Raw genomic sequence first — 21,964 nt, 5'->3', positions numbered from 1 at the left:
CCGACAAAACTTGCGCGAAAATGCTTTCGAGCACCTGTCTCAGCAATCCCCGCCACCCTCCGCTTCCCCCCCCCCTTTCTTTTTCTATACCACCGCTAATTAATGCACGTGTGTTAACCTCCGCATACAAATCACTCGTGGTGTGTCCCTTATTCACTCCGAATTAAAAGTCGGTGCTGTAAACTTACGTACGTACAGTCCTATACACTGCGGCTGGTCGCGTCGCAATCCCGTGTTTCTCTAGTTTTAACGCCCGCGCAATACGTATGTAGTACTCAACAATCGGTTTGCTCTGGCGCAGTTAGAAGACGATCGTCGTCGTGCTCTTTGCGCATAACAAACGCGTCACACACACGCACACACACAACTCGATTGTGCAACACGCGCTGTTCCACCTTGTATCGCTTTGTTCGTGGTCGTGCTGTTTGCGCAAACAAACGCGTCACACACGCAACTCGATTGCTCTGCACACACCAAACGCCAAAACGCGATGTTCCACCTTCGTTCGTGGTCGTGCTATTTTGCGCATACACCTTCGTCACACACGCAACTAAATTGCTCTTTGCACACCAAGCGCGTCACACACACACAACTTCGATTGCCGTAAAACGCGCTGTTCCACCTTGTATCGCTTCGTTCGTGGTCGTGTTGCTTGCGTGCAAGCGCAATGAACCGCCCACCCTGTTGCTCCAGCGGGTTAAACCCTGCGCTATGGTATATTTCTATGGGCCCCACGCGCGCGCGCATAGGGACTAGGGCGTTTCAGGAGCTAGGCGCGTTTTTTACACGACAACTGGGGACCTATGCTCCCCTAGGGCGAAAAGTTACCTAGATATATAGTTCCCGTTGGTGCCGCGGGGGCGGCGCTGCAGTCGACCGGCTGCACAGGCGAGCGAATGTAAATGCGCCCCCCGGACGCCAGGAGAGAGGCTCCGATTTCTTCTGTTGAGTTACGTGCTCTCCCGTCTCTCCACTTCGGTCGACCTGACCGGCCGCTCTTTTGCGTTGTTAGAATAAACAAGTTGTTCTGTTACCAGTCTTCTCATGCTTTGCCGGGACCTTCGGATGCTTCCAGTGCCCCAGGCCGCCAGGCCAACGCTACCCTTGGGGCTTGCGACCCATTTGCAATAACGGGCGTCAGCACCGAGACCCCAACAACTGGTTGCCAGCGGTGGGATCGCGACAACGGAGGCCAGCAGCGAAGAGATGCGGTTGAATGTATGCTGAGCAGCACAACGACCATCCGGGAGCAGTGCAACGAGCCCTGTGTGATGACTGGTTGCCTGCAGCGGAACGACTGCGCTGAATTCTTGGCTGCGAGGTTTGGTGAGTGCGGGACTTTCTTCTTCTGAGTTTTGCCAGGCTTTTGTTAGTGTCAGAAACAGAGCTGGTAATTGTGGTTGTCGTTGCTGCCGGGTTAGTTTGCGGCAAGACAATAGTAGGCAGTAGAGAAAGCAGCATTCAGAGCAGCCATGGATTTGAAGTCGTTGCGCAAACCGATATTGCTGGAGCTTGCAAGAGAGTTGGGTCTGGATGTCTCAGACAAACTCAGAAAACCAGAACTGCTAAGGGCTATTCTTGAGTTAGAAGCTGAGGATGACGAGCTGTCGGAATGCCTTGAGACCATTGAGGAGAGGGAGCGCGAACTTAAAGAGCAAAAAGAGAAACAGGAGCGTGAACTTAAAGAACAAAAAGAGAAAGAAAAAGAAGAGCGCGACCGTCAACACGCTTTGGAAATGAAGCGTCTCGAGTTAGAGATGGAACGCGCTCGTAATGGAAGTCAGGCACACGGTGCAGGAGAACGAGTATTGTTCAAAATGACTGACCTGATGCGGCCGTTTAAGCTTGGAGAGGACATTGGTTTGTTCCTGGTTAACTTTGAGCGAACGTGCGAGAAGCAGGGGTTCTCTCGGGAAACGTGGCCACAGCGCTTGCTCACTTTGCTACCCGGCGAGGCGGCCGACGTAGTCGCTCGCTTGGAGAGAGAGGAGGCAGAGGATTTCGACAAAGTGAAATCGAGTCTGCTTAAAAAGTACCGGCTGTCAGCGGAGGCGTTCCGTCGGAAGTTTTGGGAAAATGAGAAAGGCAAAAGTGAGTCATATACAGAGTTTGCGTACAGGCTTATGTCAAACATGCAGGAGTGGCTCAAAGAAGAGAAAGCGTTTGGTGACCACGAGAAAGTTCTGCAGTGTTTCGGGCTAGAACAGTTTTATGGTCGGTTACCTGAGAACGTGCGGTACTGGGTCTTGGATAGGCCAGACGTTAGTACGGTGGCTCGAGCCGCTGAGCTAGCCGAGGAGTTTGTGACGCGTCGGGCTCGCGGAGCTAAGGACGGTCAAAAGGGTGAATTTGGCTCCAAGTTTGAGAGGCCGAAGTTCACGCCCATGAGAAAGCGGTTCGAGACGAGGCGAGCGCGCGTGTGTTATACGTGCCAGAAGCCGGGTCACTTTTCGGCGCAGTGTCCGACCGAACGTGAGGAGACGGCGGCAGCCGAAGCCGAACGCAGAAAGCGGTTCGAGATGAGGCAAGTGCGCGTGTGTTATACGTGCCAGAAGCCGGGTCACTTTTCGGCGCAGTGTCCAGAAACAAAAACAAAAGTCGTGTTTTTGTCTTTATGCAGCACTGACGAGAACATGAAGCTTCTCGAGCCTTACATGCGAGACCTCCTCGTGAACGGGAAAGAGTGCCGAGTGCTTCGCGATTCCGCAGCTGCAATGGATGTAGTTCACCCCTCTTACGTAGAACCCGATATGTTCACGGGCGAGTGCGCATGGATCAAGCAAGCAGTGGAAGCTCATAGCGTGTGTCTGCCGGTAGCAAAAGTGCTTATTGAAGGACCTTTCGGAGCACTTGAGACGGAGGCCGCAGTGTCATCTATGCTGCCCCCCCAGTACCCGTACTTATTTTCGAACAGGTCCGATCACCTCCTGCGCGAGAAGGGGCTTTTGTTTGGTGAGGCTAGCGTTCAGGCCTTAACCAGATCGAAGGTTCGGGAGCTCGCTGCAAAGGCGGTAGTTGCGGGACCGACGTTGTCAAACAATGAAAAAGGGTCAGAGGTGCAGCAAGCTGATATTCAGAGCACGCCCGAACTGAATAAAATTGAGCCTGTAGCGTTAAAGGCACCAGATACTGGAGAGGAAAATCCCGACACGGGAAAGTTAGAAGAGCTGTCTCCAGATTTGCTCATCGCGCCTACGTCAGACGGACTTAACAGGTTGCTAAAAGTCAGCCGGTCGGCTTTGATAGCCGAGCAAAAGAAGGATGGCAGCCTAGAAAACATACGCTGCATTGTCAAGGAAGGTATCGCCAAGAAAAATGCTCGCTTTGTGGAAAGAGGTGGGGTCCTGTACCGGAAGTATCTAGACCGCAGGGGAGTGGAGTTCGATCAGCTGATCGTGCCTCAATGCTATCGTCAGGATCTGTTGCGCTTGTCGCATGGGGGTTCGTGGTCCGGACACCTAGGAGTTAAGAAAACTAAGGACCGTCTCTTGCAAGAGTACTATTGGCCAGGGTGTTTTCGGGACGCAGACCACTTTGTGAAGACATGCGACACCTGTCAGCGGGTGGGCAAGCCAGGGGACAAATCGAGGGCGCCGTTGAAATTGGTACCTATCATTACGGAGCCTTTTAGACGGCTCGTTATTGATACAGTGGGACCTCTGCCGGTAACAGCCACGGGGTACCGACACATTTTGACTGTGATCTGCCCAGCGACAAAGTTCCCTGAAGCAGTGCCGCTTAAAGAACTCAGCTCAGTTGAGATAGTCAATGCACTACTGTCCATATTTGCGCGAGTTGGTTTTCCTGCAGAAATCCAGTCAGATCAGGGTACAGTGTTTACTAGCGCTTTGACGACAGCCTTTCTCGAAAGGTGCGGGGTAGGGCTGTTACACAGCTCAGTGCACCACCCCCAGTCGAATTCCGTTGAGAAGCTCCACTCCGTCATGAAGCGCGTGTTGAGAGCATTGTGTTTTGAACATCAAACTGACTGGGAGCTGTGTCTGCCTGGAGTGATGTTTGCATTAAGGACCGCGCCGCATGCGGCTACGGGGTTTTCGCCAGCTGAGCTGGTGTACGGTCGCTCGCTGCGATCTCCGCTTCGCATGCTTCGAGAATCATGGGAAGGCAGGGGCGACGACCCAGTCGTGGTAGAGTACGTGCTTAAGCTCCTCGAACGCTTAAGAAGGGCACAGGAGTTGTCAGGTGAAGCAATGGCAAAGGCCCAGCAGAGGGCCAAGGTTTATTATGATCGGACAGCCAGGGCCCGTCGTTTTGAGGTGGGCGATGAGGTCATGATATTGCGCACATCGCTAAAGAACAAACTCGACGTGCAGTGGGAGGGCCCAGCACGGATTGTTCAAAAACTGTCGGACGTTAACTACGTGGTGAGTCTGCCAGGAAAGCGGAAAGCACAGCAAGTTTACCACTGTAATCTGCTCAAACCCTATAAGCAACGGGAAGCAGTGGTGTGCATGATGGTAAACGTTCCCGAAGAGCTTCCGGTCGAGCTTCCGGGACTAGGCTCAGTGACGAACAGGAAAGACACCGATCAAGTCATTAGTGACTTAATAAGTAAAGCATCGCTGTCGCCTGAGCAGAAAACCGAACTACACCAGCTCTTACAAGAGTTTCAAGGTCTGTTCTCTGAGAGGCCTGGTAGGACTTCTGTCCTTACTCATGACATAGAACTTACCTCCCCAGAGCCAGTACGATCCAAGGCGTACCGGGTGTCACCCCGCCAGAGCGATATTATGGAGGCTGAGGTAAAGAAAATGCTACAGCTCGGTGTTATTGAGGCGGGTGAGAGTGATTATACCTCCCCTTTGATTTTAGTTGAGGTACCGGGCAAGGAACCTCGTCCTTGCGTCGACTACCGCAGGCTTAATTCCATCACTAAGGATCAAATTTATCCGATCCCTAACATCGAGGAGCGCCTTGAGAGAGTGAGTAGCGCTCAGTTTATTTCCACCCTAGATCTTGTCAGGGGTTATTGGCAGGTTCCACTTACAGAAGAGGCTAGTAGGTATGCGGCGTTCATTTCACCAATGGGGACATTCCGTCCTAAAGTTTTGAGTTTTGGTTTGAAGAACGCGCCATACTGCTTTTCAAGCCTCATGGATAAAGTGTTGCGGGGACAGCAAGAATTCGCTTTACCGTATCTAGACGACGTAGCGATATTCTCCGCATCCTGGCCTGAGCATATGGCGCACTTGCGGGCAGTGCTAACCCGCCTGCGCGATGCGGGCTTGACAGTCAAGGCTCCCAAGTGCCAGTTAGCCCAGGCCGAGGTTGTCTACCTCGGACACGTGATTGGTCGGGGTCGTCGCCGCCCCTCTGAAATAAAGGTGGCCGCTGTGCGAGACTTCCCGCAACCGCGCACGAAGACCGATATTCGGTCGTTCTTAGGTGTCGCCGGCTACTATCAGAGGTACATCCCCAGGTACTCTGATATCGCGTCTCCCCTAACGGATGCTCTAAGAAAGACAGAGCCGCAAACAGTCGTCTGGGATGAGACAAAGGAAAGAGCTTTTAGCGCCCTAAAGAGCGCCCTAACAAGCCAGCCTGTGCTACGATCGCCCGACTACACAAAAGGGTTCGTTGTTCAGTGTGATGCTAGTGAGCGAGGCATGGGCGTTGTACTGTGCCAACGGGAAAATGGAGAAGTAGAACACCCCGTCCTGCATGCTAGTCGTAAGCTGACGAGTCGTGAGCAGGCGTACAGCGCCACCGAGAAAGAGTGTGCGTGTATCGTGTGGGCCGTTCAGAAATTGTCATGTTACCTAGCTGGCTCGAGGTTTATCATTGAGACGGATCACTGCCCTCTCCAATGGCTGCAGACCATCTCTCCCAAAAATGGCCGCCTTCTGCGCTGGAGCCTCGCTTTGCAACAATATTCCTTTGAGGTGCGTTACAAAAAGGGGAGTCTCAACGGTAACGCCGATGGCTTAAGTCGAAGCCCCTAACGTGGGAATCAGCCTCAAAATTGCTTGTTACTGATGTTTTTCTTCCTGAGGCAGGATTTTTAACCTATTGCTTTCGTGTAGTGTTTCAAAGTGATGATGTGCTTTCTAGTGCAATTTTCCGATTTGTGGACGCGTTCTGAGTGCTGCTAAACTACTGTAAGGAACTAGGCAGCAGTATAAAAGGGGAAAGAGCCTGGCAGGGCTTAGTGAGGGTTGTGCCGTGCTTGCTGACTGAGCGGTTGACTTTCGGCGTAGTTCTAACGCTTGCCGGAAACGAGAACAAAAATGTCAACTCTCCCGAAGTCACTTTGCAGTGTCCTGTGTGCACCTGAACGTGAGAACGAGGCCTTCTCTGTGCGCTGCGCTCAAGAAACGCCAAAGGACGCCCGACTTCGGTTATGAGCATCATCGAGCGACATCCCTCCGGACAGCGGATGCAGTCCCCTGACCATCGGGATCTCCTTCCCCCGGCGGGGCGGTCTGTTACGTTTCGCCTACAACGCGCGGTAATGCCGGCGCGGATGCAACGGACGCCGGGGCTTCGTTCAAAGCGGCGGACATTTTGGGCCGTTCGACGCCGCCGCAACGCCTCCCCGCCAAGCGTGTCCAGGCGTGTTTCAGTGCCACGTGTCTTCGTGCGTGCGTGTGTGTGTGTGTGCCCACGCTTGTCAAAGCGCGGCAGCCGGGGAGCGGAGCTCCCCAAGTGAGGTGCCAGGAGGTCTGTCCGTCGGCGGGTTGGCGATGCGTCACTACACTCGGCTCAACATGTCTCTCGGCTCGACCGTGCGCGCCGTCGCGTGGGCTCATGCTCCGCCGTCGCGTGGGCTCATCCCGTGACCTTCCTTCTGGCCCGCGACGCCGAGAGTATAAGAGCAGCTGCCCCCGGACGCCAGGAGAGAGGCTCCGATTTCTTCTGTTGAGTTACGTGCTCTCCCGTCTCTCCACTTCGGTCGACCTGACCGGCCGCTCTTTTGCGTTGTTAGAATAAACAAGTTGTTCTGTTACCAGTCTTCTCATGCTTTGCCGGGACCTTCGGATGCTTCCAGTGCCCCAGGCCGCCAGGCCAACGCTACCCTTGGGGCTTGCGACCCATTTGCAATAACGGGCGTCAGCACCGAGACCCCAACACCGCGAATACGCACAAGAGGAACAGAAGCATCAACATGAGACGAAAGTTTGTGTTTATAGGGTAACCAGTCTTGCTCAACTGTTCTGGAAGAGGCTAATTGATGGAAGTTACAAAGAAGGAGCCAAGCTGATTGTTAATTTCAGGAAGGTTTGCTTTAGTATAACCTTGGATGTATTTAGTAGACGGCTGGCTGGTAGGGAGCTCTATAGCTCTGTTAAAAAGCAAAATGTTGTGGTCGCTAACACTTTTAACATACTGCAAAGAATTAATTAGTCCATTATTGGTTGTAAGAACTAAATCAAGAATGTTAGTACTGCAAAGAGGTCTCGTAACTACTTGGCTAAGACTGTACATAATTATTTCTAGGAAATCTTTGGACGCACGGGCTGTTGCGACGTAGTTTTCCCATCCGGAAAGTTGAAGTCATCGCAGAGCACGAGATTAGCTCAAGGAAAGCGGGCGATATTAGATCGGATATGGTGGAATTAAGTTCGTGTGTAAATGAAATGTCATAATCAGGAGCACGGTAACAAGAAATCAGTATGGTCGTGCCTGTCGGCAGTACTATCTCTAGGCAAAATATCTCGTGGTGACTCTGAATAGGTAAGCAAGAAGAGACCAGCCATTGTTTAAAAAATACCAAGACGACCGGTCCAGTTGCTTCAGGTGGATTACCTGAAGTGGCAGATATATATATATATTTGCACGAGAAATACCAGTGTTGAGGCAGGTAACCAAAGGGATTCCACATTTTCACTTTAAGACACACGTTGAAATTGTGAAATTGAAACCGAACAGTGATGAAGTGTATCGGTTAGCAGAAATATTTAGACTAGCACCACTATATTGAAATATTCGTCCTTAAGATGTGCCACGAAATACGGCGGCATTTCAGTTGTTTCCCAATAGCATTTTCCTATCAGTTCGCGGCGATGTTAAGATTTGTTTGAGCTAAACAGGTAAAGGGGTGATATGTTACCATGTCCTAAATCGAATTGCCAAATGCCATACAAAAACATCTACACAATCCTCAGAGCAAATTGCGCTTTAAACATTACTATGAAGCATGACACATGCACTGATTTCCATGGTGGACACACATTTAATCCTTATTTTTATGTGGTGCAGTTGGCTTGAGATACAGCCAGCGATTGTTCCGCGGAGATGCTGAGTTTTGGCTGCTTGTAACCAAGGGCATGGAAACTGGCGATACATTCAGCTGGATGGCAAATAATCACAACTATTTGTCAGCCGACGTCAACCTTTCTTTGCAATAGCAATTATATGCGGGCGCATTTCTGCCGTCGGCGTCGCCGTCACCGTGAGGTGCCGCATTAAGTCCAAGGGCGATAAAATCGTTGCCGCACGCCGTGTGCTTTATGTGCGAGTGAAAGCGTCCGAGGGTGAGCCGGCGATCGCAGCTCAATCGCGCGCACGCAACGCACGAAAACGGGGAGGAAGCGCGCCGCCTTCCTTCGCGCGCATGACTTCGGGGGGGGGGGAGGAAAGGGGGGCTTGATCTACACCGGGCGGCCGCGCGCGCGCGGCCAGGCCGCTGTAGCTTGAAAGTAATTTGCGACGGATAGAGTCAACACCACCTAGACAAGAGGGTGTTGGTAGAGTCCGCGCTGCGCTGTGTTTTCGCGACACACGTTGATGCGAGCGGCTGCAGCAAGGTCAATTCGCTCGCTGCTGCTGCCGCGTTTCCTCACTGCAGCATTTGGACAACGAGTTTTCGCAGTCATCGAGTGAGATGTGTTTATGGTAGCCTGTGCGCGTGTGTCACCATGCTCGTTAATTTAATTGGTAAGCGAATGTTTACGAGATTATACGGCCGATGTAACTACTATACTCACTTCGTGTAGCTGTCTACTAATTCGCTATCGCAATCCATTCGCCTTTCTGGCGAAACTGCGACTTTTTTTTACCTTTATTTACAGCACTATTATGAAAACACCATGGCGTAGGCATCATTCTAGAGGTCAGCGCTTGTCTCGCGTACTACTATCGTATTGATAATTAATACTGCACATTTTCTTTGCAGCTTTCTGCGACCAAATGGGAATTTGGATGCACTTAATTCACAGTGACAAGTCATTTATCGGAGATTTTTTTTCAATAGTAAAAGAATCGTTTGCAATAAAGAATTCTGTGAAACGTAGTTATGTGCACCACTAGGCATAGGGACCCATATTGGGTTTAAACAAATTGGGTTGCATGAACCCGAACGGCAAAACAATTTAAACCATTCCATTTGGGTTTCCGCTTCCATTTGAGAAAGCATACGATTTCGTTCGGAAAACCAATTGGTATAAATTTCCAATTGATGTAGTTCCAAATGGTGGCGAAAACACATTTGGAAATTTCCAAATGATTTTTTTTTTAAAGACTAGGCGTCCTTACCAGTTAGTATGCTTATCCCGATTTCAATTGCAATGGTTGCGATGGTGCTGAAGAAACTGCTCCAGCAGGAAGATATTCGAAGCGGAGGGAAAGATCTTGCCGACCTGAAACAAGCTATAATACGAGACACTCCTTTGTATGTGAGAACCACTCGCGCGTAAAAGTCGCCTTTTAAAGCGAAGCGGTTTTTTCGAACGCACCCGTACTGTGTGTTGTTAGATACGGACCCTTTTCCTGGCATCACTCAAGTTCACCAGACCACATCCAATCGCCGTCGCACCGAATTAAGGTGCGCAGAAGCGCGTCTAACACGTTCCTGGACCTGTCAGACAAGTGGGTGACCCCCACCTCGTGCGCCGCACGTGGAGCTATTGTCCCACTGCTTGACTCATCCTGAAAGTGCAACGGGAGCCTGGCACGGTTCCAGGTAACCTGGGTCCCGTGCGCAGTTGTTTTGCAGCTCTGAAAGGTCGCTCGAAAACAAGCCGTTCCCCCCCCCCCCCCTCCTTCATTGAGCGCTTGCAAACCCGGAGGCAACGCCATAGCAAGTCACCCCTCGGACAATGGAGCCCTTGGAACGACCCCCCGATCCGATTGTGACGGCCTTGCAGAGTAGGAGGCAACACCGGTGGCAAGTCATCTCTCGGACAGTGGAGCCCTTGGAGCGACTCCCTGAGCCGAATGTGACTGCACCAGCACGGACGCCTACCATTGGAGGAAAATGACGACATCTGAGCGGGCTCGACGAATGGCCGAAAATGACGACACCTGAGTGTGCTCGACGATTGGCCGAAAATGACGTGACCCCGAAACACCGAAGGGGTTAAAAGCCAGAGACAGAGAGCGGAAAGAAGCGTTCCTTCATTCATTCATATTTTTCGTTCTTCTTGTCACGGGCTGCAGCGTTCGATTCGCTTCCGGCCATCAATGACTTTATGACTGTTAATTACTTTGTCTGATTACTGTAAATAAAGTAAATAAACCTCCAGTTTCCATCTCAAAATCTTCCTCAACGTCGGCCAACTCCCGCACTCAACAGCAAGATCCAATAGTGTTTAGAAGTTTATTTCAACAAGATACGATACGAAAACTGAGTCACAATCACGGCACAATTCTACCAGGACGATAACATATACAAAAAAGGAAGCATTGTATACACGGCACGTTTTCAAAGTAGTGTCCGAGTCCTCACTCACTAACATATAATCACATAGACCCACGGAAAGGCACAGTTACACATAAACTAATTGTCACATGTATAAAATGATGTTCCATATGTACAGTGTACTCAATGGTTATGTACACTGATGATGTGACAGAGAGACTTTACATAATTTTGAAGTGACGTGCATGAGATGTGTATATACAGAAATGATCATGATTACGAGAGCACACACACAGAGAAATCACGGGCACCTACATTTTATGTGCATAAAATGAATACTTCTGATAGCCTGGCTACAGGCTAGTTGAATATTAAGCCATACGCGTCCATCAGCCACCGACAGGAAACGGCATGACCACTGTCGAAGGAACCCTTCTTCTCCAAGGAAGAGCAACTCCTCTGACAGAAACGACATAGCTCAAAGTAGAGCCTCCCCAGAAGTGGAAACAGAGCGCGGCGACGATGCCCCGTGGCAACTGCCTCGCACCGGTTACGCCACAGACAAAAGGCCCCCGCAGCAAATAAAAGTCGCGCAAAGCGTCCGCATGAGCAGCGACCAGATGTAATAAAGCGGTTAACTCCAAGGCCACGGAAACCAGCATGCACGGCCCTCCAAAATATCCTGGCAACGGCGCATTGCAGCAGCACATGTTTATTGGATTCTTGAAGGGGGCAATTGGGACACAGCGAAGATGGGACTACGCCCCACCGCTCTAGCCTGTCACGAGTTGGAAGCACTTAGGCGCCACACGAAGTCGCGTAGGTCCGTGGCTGCTCACTGGGGGCTGCTGCTGTATTGCCGAATAGCATGCACGCAAGACAGCGCTGAAATCTTTGTCCTTATAGGTCTCCAGGCCGCTGGCCTTGTTTTCTGCGGAATTACTCACTGATAAAACAAATGATACCTAAATGTCCCCATTGCAGCAAGTATACGTCATCAAGAGCACAATTAATTTAATAAAGCAAGCCTTTCTAACATTTCAATGCCTACTTTCTTAACCATTAGGCCACTCAGATGTATACTTTTACTTGTGCAAGCGCCAATCACCTCTTTGAGATAATCGCCGCGTGTTGATGATGATGGCGGTTTCCGTACCAAGGCACATGCCTACAACAAAGTATCAGCCAAGAAGTGGACCGTACATTTAAAATTAAAAAAAAAAAAAGGTAGGCGACCCTAATCTTTGACTTAGTTGTCTATTAGTGGCACTCGCACCTCGGCGTTGGTGTTCTTTAGGTTAACATTAGGCGAACGCAACGCACGGACCGAACTCGGAGACAACTGTTTTCGATTAATTAGCCGGTTAAATATCGTGCCACCTTCTTGTGTGTGACGTCATTAGTGACGTCATTACTTCCGCTTTCTACTTTCGGGTTTCTGATAATTTCGCCAAAGTCGTGCTCATGTGGCGGGTCTCTAAAGTCTACGATTCCGTGCTTTGGTGTGCGGTAATCAGTGATTTCTAATTCTAATTATTCCAGACACTTAAGCAACTCAACTTGTAACCAAACTTATGATCTGATATCATATATATAATAAAACCCGGGAATTTTGTACTCTGCAATTTTTTCATTTTTTTACTGTGAATTTCTTCCCCGGTCGTCTCAGGAGGTGAACCGGAAGTGGTGCGCAAGGCACAAGAGTGTCACTCAATGCTCGTGCCACTAAAAAAGAAGAAACGAAGGAATACAAGGCAATATAGCACGTAAAAGATCCCTAGGTGGTCTAAATTAATCCGGAGTCCCCCACTACAGCGTGTCTCATATTCAGATCGTTGTTTCGGCACGTAGAACCACACGCAGCCTCTTCGTAACGTCATCTGCTAAAAGGAAAGAACTGGGGAATGTGGGCCTGTCCCGAGGGCGGTACAATGTCGCACAGCCTCTTCGTAACGTCATCTGCTACAAGGAATGAAGTGGGGAATGTGACCCTATTCCTAAGGCGGTAAAATTTCGCACAGACTCCTCCTAACGTCATCTGATACAAGGAAAGGACTTGAGAATGTGTGCCTATCCCGAGGGCGGTACAATGTCGCACAGCCTATTCGTAACGTCATCTGCTACAAGGAAAGAACTGGGGAATGTGAGCCTATTCCTAAGGCGGTAAAAATTCGCACAGACTCCTCCTAACGTCATCTGATACAAGGAAAGGACCTGAGAATGTGTACCTATCCCGAAGGCGGTGCAATGTCGCACAGCCTCTTCGTAACGTCATCTGCTACAAGGAGAGAACTGGGGAATGTGAGCCTATTCCTAAGGCGGTAAAACTTCGCACAGACTCCTCCTAACGTCATCTGATACAAGGAAAGAAGTGCGGAATGTGGGCCGATCCCGAAGGTTTTGCAGCCCAATGAAGCATGCCAAAGCGTTAGCTGCTAAGACGCAAGCATGGGAGAAAGTGGCACGCTTGCTCTCGTGAGACGCGGGAAAGACGGTGGTAAGTCCACATGGCCGAATGGAAACTGGCACGCGAGCACCATCGGACATTAGAATTTTCTTTTTTTTATTGAAGAGACCCGAAACTAGGCGAGACAGACACCTACCTACGCCGCAAAGTACTTGCAATGAGCAAAACCATGGAACAACTACCAAGGTCGGTAACGGGGTAGTCAACCTAAGGTATATTAGACACTACGTTTCACACAGGTACTAAATGCGCATTACGGTATACTGTACGTAGCGCAGGCGCCACGTGACCTATAGCTCTGTAAAGTAATAGTAACGCATATGCGTTGCGTGAAGCTTGCACGTTTAATGTCCTCTGCCAACGTATGCATTGCCGTTTACTTCTAAAGAGAAAATGAAATAATTCAGATCTGACATGCGTTCTTTTTTTCATCTTCTCGGAATCATAAACGTGAGACCAGCCCTTTCGTTCTTTTGTGAAAGAAAACTTCTACAACATCGTGTGAAGACACAAAGGTTTCGTATCTTGTTTTATGAACGTCTGTACATAACTAGAATGTCGGATAGTCGATTTCCATATATACCATTCAGCAACAAGAGTTTAAAGAATTAAACAGAAAAAGTCGCAGTTTCGCCCGAAAGGCGAATCATCGATTGAGATAGCAAGTTAGCAGACAGCCATAATAAGCAAGATAATAGTTCTATCGGGCGTATGAACTTGTAAACACTCGATTACTGACTAAATTAACAGGCATGGTGTGAGCGCGCACAGGAAAACATTCACACATCACACTCAATAACCGCGGACACTCACTGTCAATAACGCTGGCGTGAGGAAGCGCGGCAGCAGCAGCGAGCGAAGTGACCTTTGTGTTGTCGCAAATTGAGCGACGAGAACAGAGCGCACGCAAAGCTACAAGCAGTCGGCCCACCTAGACTCGCCCCCAAAGCAGATCGCCTTCAAGATAAATGCAGTGATTTTCGCTTGTTGGTATGCCATCGTGAGGCTTATAGCGCGTGAAAAGACAAGGACGAAAGGGAGACGTGACACATACAGGCGCTTTGTGTGTCCCGTCTTCCTTTCGTCCTTGTCTTTTCACGCGCTATAAGCTTCAAGATAAAGCCTGCGCGACCGCGCGCGACTGTCACATACGCCGTTGCTGCCGAAATACAACACCCTCTCTACTTCCTCCCCCCCCCCCCCGGATCCTCGCGCGCGACGGAAGACTGCGCGCTTTCACTCCGTTTTAACGCTAAAGCGTTAAGGAGCCCGTGCCGTTGTCAGATGGGGAGAGGACTTGGCACCCGGAGGTGCCGCGTCCCAGAGATTACATGTACTCATCAACCCAACATCATCCGGTACATTGACCCCAGCAGTGCCCCTCTACCCGGGCTGACTGGGCGGGGGGCTTTTGTTCGGGCCAACGGTCCTTCCCGGACGCGTATTTCCAATTGCTAGTAGGTAGAGCGGGGCATGGCACTTGTGGAGACGACGGACGTTTGCGCTCATGCGCGAGTAAGAGCGGGTGCGAGAGAGGAAATGTGGGGACTTTTGCTCCTTGAAAATACGACTCTGCCTAGGTACTACGGAGGAGTTTCTTGGCGCGCGTGGTAGGCGCTTGTCCTTAGGCGTGCCGGGGGGCGCGGTAGTGTTGAGCGTACCATCGCAAGTTGGCGGGTCGACACAATTATATTTATTCAATCATGTTTTTACTAATGAAAACAACGTGTCATTATTTCGCATTATTGGCGGCGCCTCCAGGACACCAAAGCGGTAACGGGGACATCAAAGCTAGAACCCGGACTGGTCCGTGGGTTGAGGTTCGCAGAGGCCTGCGCGTGCCAGGGGTCCGTTATCGCGGACAGCCAATTTTTTATGCGAACACCCCCTGGTACGCTTCGGCCTCCGCGGCCCCAACCCACGGGCTGCCCTGCTTCCAGCTTTGATCCCCCCGCTGCCGCTTGGGTGCCCCGGAGATCCTGCGCCGCCTGCTTTAATATAACCTCGGGTGCTCTCCTGAGCCCTCCGTTTGCCGGTTACATGTGCCCTCCTGGAGCAGTGCTTGTAAAAAATCCGATCTATCGTCGCGACGAAAAAAGCGACCCGCGACTAATACAACCCCAGTCAGAACATTGCCCCTTCAGACACAGCGATCACCAATCGGCGTCCGTGCCCACTGCCTCACCGCGCGGGCAGCCAGCGGCGGATCGTATAAGCTAACTCGACCGCACTCCGCAATGCCGGCATGTCTAGGGGACAAACGAATACAACGCGCGCTAAGAAACCTCCTCCGTAGTGCCTAGGCATACAGAGTCACATATTCAAAGAGCAAAGGCCCCCAGATTTTCTCTCTCGCGCCCGCTCTTACTCGCGCCTGCGCCGAAACGTCGAGCGCCGTCAAAAGCGCCACGCCCCGCTGTATCTACTAGCAACTGTAAAAATGCTTCCCGGAAAGGGGGCTGTTGTGGTGCAGTACAACTGAGTTACTGCACTCAACACACAAACAGCCATGTCGGTCTTACAGGGCACAAGCCTGAGTGACCCTCGGACTGCCTTAACGCAAAAGAAGTCAAGGCATACAACCATGGAGACCACCAAACCCATCCGCGGAGCATCGCGACCACACGAGGGTGTGCCACGACCGGTTCCGGCTCTGGGTTCCACTTAGCCAAACAAAACCCCGTAGCTCGACTGGCACGCACGACCGAGTCGAGCGACCTTAGGAGCCGTTTTCAGATGGGAAGAGGACTTGGCACCTTTGAAGGCGCCGCGTCCATGAGCTTTCGTGTACTCATCAACCCAGCATCATTCGCTACATTGGCCCCGGCCCCTCAACCCGGGTTGACTGGTTGGGGGGCTTTGGTTCGGGCCAATGGTCCTTCCCCGACAAGGTGACTGTTGTGGTGCCGCGCCACTGAGTTACTGCACTCAACACACAAACAGCCATGTCGGTCTTACAGGACACAAGCCTGTAATCAAATGCCGCCTCGCCGCGCACCACCATCTTGTTCTGGATTGGCTATAGGCATTCGTCTTGGCCGGCCTTGACTTGTGACACTTATGATCAAAATATTTTCGTTTTTTGTTCAGTAAATGCAGATTAAGATTGTTTTTTTTTAATTTTTAATACAACTAAAGCAATCACTTTTTAGAAGGTTTTTTTTATCTGCGAGTGCGCTCTGTTTTCCCGTTTACCACCGCGTACACTCTAAGTTGTTGTTGAACACAACAATCAAACCCTGGCCCTCAGTCCCCAGCAGCTGCGAAGCAACTGACCACGGCGGCGGTCAGACCTGCGACGCTGCAGAGGGTGCTAAGAATCCCTGGCTCCGGACAGGCCGCCATTGGAATATGAACCTGGCAACGTTTAACGCTAGAACGTTATCTAGTGAGGCGAGTCTAGCAGTGCTATTGGAGGAATTAGAGGGCAGTAAATGGGATATAATAGGGCTCCAGTGAAGTTAGGAGGCCAAAAGAAGCATATACAGTGCTAAAAAGCGGGCACGTCCTGTGCTACCGGGGCTTAGCGGAGAGACGAGAACTAGGAGTCGGATTCCTGATTAATAAGGACATAGCTGGTAACATACAGGAATTCTATAGCATTAACGAGAGAGTGGCAGGTCTTGTTGTGAAACTTAATAAGAGATACAAAATGAAGGTTGTACAGGTCTACGCCCCTACATCCAGTCATGATGACCAGGAAGTCGGAAGCTTCTATGAAGACGTGGAATCGGCGTTGGGTAAATTCAAAACAAAATACAGTATACTGATGGGCGACTTCAATGCCAAGGTAGGCAAGAAGCAGGCTGGAGACAAGGCAGTGGGGGAATATGGCATAGGCACTAGGAATAGCAGGGGAGAGAGCTATTAGTAGAGCTTGTGGAACAGAATAATATGCGGATGATGAATACCTTCTTCCGCAAGCGAGATAGCCGAAAGTGGACGTGGAGGAGCCCGAACGGCGAGACTAGAAATGAAATAGACTTCATACTCTGCGCTAACCCTGTCATCATACAAGATGTGGACGTGCTCAGCAAGGTACGCTGCAATGACCATAGGATGGTAAGAACTCGAATTAGCCTAGACCTGAGGAGGGAACGGAAGAAACTGGTACATAAGAAGTCGATCAATGAGTTAGCGGTAAGAGGGAAAATAGAGGAATTCCAGATCAAGCTACAGAACAGGTATCCGGCTTTAACTCAGGAAGAGGACCTTAGTGTTGAAGCAATGAACGGCAATCTTGTGGGCATCATTAAGGAGTGTGCAATAGAAGTCGGTGGTAACTCCGTTAGACAGGATACCAGTAAGCTATCGCAGGAGACGAAATATCTGATCAAGAAACGCCAATGTATGAAAGCCTCTAACCCTACAGCTAGAATAGAACTGGCAGAACTTTCGAAGTTAATCAACAAGCGTAAGACAGCTGACATAAGGAAGTATAATACGGATAGAATTGAACATGCTCTCAGGAACGGAGGAAGCCTAAAAGCAGTGAAGAAGAAACTAGGAATTGGCAAGAATCAGATGTATGCGTTAAGAGACAAAGCCGGCAATATCATTACTAATATTGATGAGATAGTTCAAGTGGCTGAGGAGTTCTATAGAGATTTATACAGTACCAGTGGCACCCACGACGATAATGGAAGAGAGAATAGTCTAGAGGAATTCGAAATCCCGCAGGTAACGCCGGAAGAAGTAAAGAAAGACTTGGGAGCTATGCAAAGAGGGAAGGCAGCTGGGGAGGATCAGGTAACAGCAGATTTGTTGAAGGATGGTGGACAGATTGTTCTAGAGAAACTGGCCACCCTGTATACGCAATGCCTCATGACCTCGAGCGTACCGGAATCTTGGAAAAACGCTAACATAATCCTAATCCATAAGAAAGGGGACGCCAAAGACTTGAAAAATTATAGACCGATCAGTTTACTGTCCGTTGCCTACAAAGTATTTACTAAGGTAATTGCAAATAGAATCAGGAACACCTTAGACTTCCGTCAACCAAAGGACCAGGCAGGATTCCGTAAAGGCTACTCAACAATAGACCATATTCACACTATCAATCAGGGGATAGAAAAATGTGCGGAATATAACCAACCTTTATATATAGCTTTCATTGATTACGAGAAAGCGTTTGATTCAGTCGAAACCTCAGCAGTCATGGAGGCATTGCGTAATCAGGGTGTAGACGAGCCGTATGTAAAAATACTGAAAGATATCTATAGCGGCTCCACAGCCACCCTAGTCCTCCATAAAGAAAGCAACAAAATCCCGATAAAGAAAGGCGTCAGGCAGGGAGATACGATCTCTCCGATGCTATTCACAGCGTGTTTACAGGAGGTATTCAGAGACCTGGATTGGGAAGAATTGGGGATAAGAGTTAATGGAGAATACCTTAGTAACTTGCGATTCGCTGATGATATTGCCTTGCTTAGTAACTCAGGGGACCAACTGCAATGCATGCTCACTGACCTGGAGAGGCAAAGCCGAAGGGTGGGTCTAAAAATTAATCTGCAGAAAACTAAAGTAATGTTTAACAGTCTCAGAAGGGAACAGCAGTTTACAATAGGTAGTGAGGCACTGGAAGTGGTAAGGGAATACATATACTTAGGACAGGTAGTGACTGCGGATCCGGATCATGAGACTGAAATAATCAGAAGAATTAGAATGGGCTGGGGTGCGTTTGGCAGGCATTCTCAGATCATGAACAGCAGGTTGCCATTATCCTTCAAGAGGAAAGTCTATAACAGCTGTGTCTTACCAGTGCTCACGTACGGGGCAGAAACCTGGAGGCTTACGAAAAGGGTTCTACTTAAATTGAGGACGACGCAACGAGCTATGGTAAGAAGAATGATAGGTGTAACGTTAAGGCATAAGAAAAGAGCAGATTGGGTGAGGGAACAAACGCGAGTTAATGACATCTTAGTTGAAATCAAGAAAAAGAAATGGGCATGGGCAGGACATGTAATGAGGAGGGAAGATAACCGATGGTCATTAAGGGTTACGGACTGGATTCCAAGGGAAGGGAAGCGTAGCAGGGGGCGGCAGAAAGTTAGGTGGGCGGATGAGATTAAGAAGTCTTCAGGGACAACATGGCCACAATTAGTACATGACCGGGGTAGTTGGAGAAGTATGGGAGAGGCCTTTGCCATGCAGTGGGCATAAGCAGGCTGATGATGATGATGATGATGACACTTTAAGAAGTGTTTACACCCTTTGAGTTGTATATCTTGCCACACAACGAGAAACGTCATCTGTCTTGTCCGCATTTCCTTTCTTTAACGCTGCGAGACCGGTACTTCCCAGTAACGATCGAACGGCATGCGCGTTATCAGTATTACATAGCATTGCCGACAGGAAAGTAGCGGGTGCGGCGTTTTCAAGAAAGGGAACGCAAGCAAGGCAGCTGACGATTATTGTTGTGTGGCAGATATACACCCCAAAGGGTGTAAACGTTTTTTAGAGTGTACACTCTACGAAAAGTTTACAGCCTTTGAGTCGTATCTCAATTGCCACACAACGATAAACGTCATCTGCCTTGTCCGCATTTCCTTTCTTTAACGTTGCGAGCCCGGTAATTCCCAGTAACGAACGGCATGTGCGTTTTCAGCATGAAATAGCATTGCCGACAGGAAAGTAGCGGGCGCGGTGTTTTCAAGAAAGGAAACGCAAGCAAAGCAGATGATGATTATCGTTGTGTGGCATATATACACCCCAAGGGGTGTAAACGTTTTTTAGAGTGTAGCCAAAAGTATCACTCATGGTCCCGAAGTGCACGTGCTCCCCGTAAGTGCACTCAACTTGCCCGCTTGACAGGCGTATAAGTTGGACAAATCTGCGTTCACGAACGGAAACATCACAGCTATAAGCGTCAGAGCGGCTAGCGGCCCTGAAAGGGCTGGGCTGGTCATCATAAAAATCTGAAACATTTTAAGACTCGTCAGTAGATATTAAACGCTGTGGAAGGCTTTGTTACGTCTATTTCAACTCTGCCGTCATGAAGGTTGCAGGTATACTTTAAGACGTTGCGACTATTCTAGCAGTAGAGTGTGTCCACTTAGCAATGAGTAATTAATTTCGTTACTGTGGAAAGACGAAAATCTTCGAATTATCTAGCAGCTATAAACACTCCAAATGGAAACTAGACGCTAAAGATCTAGCAAACGTGCTGCAACTGCTGTCATTTTATTCCAAATATCAACAAACGTACAAAGCGTTGTTGGAAGTGCCTAATGTGTTGGAGGCACTGTCAGGATTGGGGGCTTAAACCCATCGCTCGTGATCCGTTGTCAAGATTGGAGTCCGGCATGAATTCGAAGGTAGCTGGCCCATGCCGTCGTCCAACTTATCCACGCTGAGGACGTTGATGAAGGGAAGAACTGCTTCTCATCGAGAACGAGGAATATGGGTTTATTTACAGTATTTAAATCAGTCTAACATGACTGCTTAAGAAAAAGCGTGTCAGTCCAACATGACTGCTCAAGAGAAGTGTGTCGAGCATCCGCACAACAGCCGTTTTTAAACACTCGGTCCACCGGCGATACAAGGTGACGCGAACGTTCGTTTACTCATTGTAAATTCGCCGCCACCCCGCAGAACAGTTTACGCACACAAAGGCACACACATTCCGATGTCCGGAGCCGACGTCAGAGGGGAGCCGTTCCGAGTACCTCGGAGCCATTCTGAGTAGCTCGTTGTCCTGCGTCCTCTTCGGCGCGTGGGAAGCAACAAAAAACGGCTTTCCCGCGGCAGCTCACGCACGCGTAGCAGATCAGGTCCGCGCTGGGGAGTTCGGGCACAATAGTTCGTCCGTCGAACTCATTCCGTCACAACGGCGATGGGGCTAGAGGATGGCGGCGGTTTTCAGCACAAAGCCCGCTTCATCGAACGCATCCTAGATGAAGCGACGGAGACTGGGGGATGCGCGTCTTGCTCCCCAGTCGTAATTGGGTGGCAATCCCGCATTGCAGCTCGCCATTCTTAACAGCACGTAAGAACATGTAGAACAAAACGATGGCCCAAATGTTCCCGTTTTTAAAAACAACTTTTCATCATCAATTTGCATAGTTGAACTCGGTTCGTCAGGGCAGGTTAATTTATTTATATATTTTTTATTTATTTACAGTATACTGTTTGCCGCACTTTGGCAGCCATGACAGCTGTGTTGAGCTGTTAAACGTAATGTAATAGCTTTAGTTTTATTGTTGATGATGTGAACTAGCATATTCAGTCATTGTAAAAAAAATTACTGCGAGATTCTAGTGTTGATAACACAAAACGACGGCGAAGTTCTGTTATTCACACATGCCCTCCGTAGGCGTGATAAATGAATTGGGCTTTTTTTTTTTTCGAACCTGTTCAATATTATAAATGTGAGTATATTTATATTGGTCCCAGACAACATCCGCGTATTCCAGTGGTGGTCTAACACGTGGAGGTGCACGCAATTAGTTTTGTTTTACTTGTTGAGTGCTTTAGTTTGTGTTTGTTTTTACTGAGTCATGTTATATGAATGCTGTCACACAACGAAAATGGCGCCAACATTTGCCACGCACAGAATGTTCAAGCTGACTCGTGCCAAGCTTTAAAAATTCACGCGAGCGTTACGCGAATGCTACCAATTAGAATAGCTTATCTTTCTCTTAAGTAACTCAGGGTATTTTTTACTATGACCTCAGGTAATTAATTCACATTAATTAATTGACCAACTTATAAAGTGTTGCTCTAAACGCAAAATCTTCAGTGGAGATGTTTTAGAGCCATTTGACAAATATCCAAATAATTTTCTTTTCGTGGTGATAGATGCTGGTGTTTCAATTTGTTTTAATTTTTGTGGGCTGCAAAAAAAAGTGAGACATTTGACAAAGTACCACATCACTAGGCTCTTACGCGCGGCAACA

This window comes from Dermacentor andersoni, chromosome 1 (assembly GCF_023375885.2).
Source record: "Dermacentor andersoni chromosome 1, qqDerAnde1_hic_scaffold, whole genome shotgun sequence".
NCBI classification, from domain to species: Eukaryota; Metazoa; Arthropoda; class Arachnida; order Ixodida; family Ixodidae; genus Dermacentor; species Dermacentor andersoni.
The sequence above is the reverse complement of the archived record's forward strand: the minus strand, read 5'-3'. Positions refer to the sequence as shown.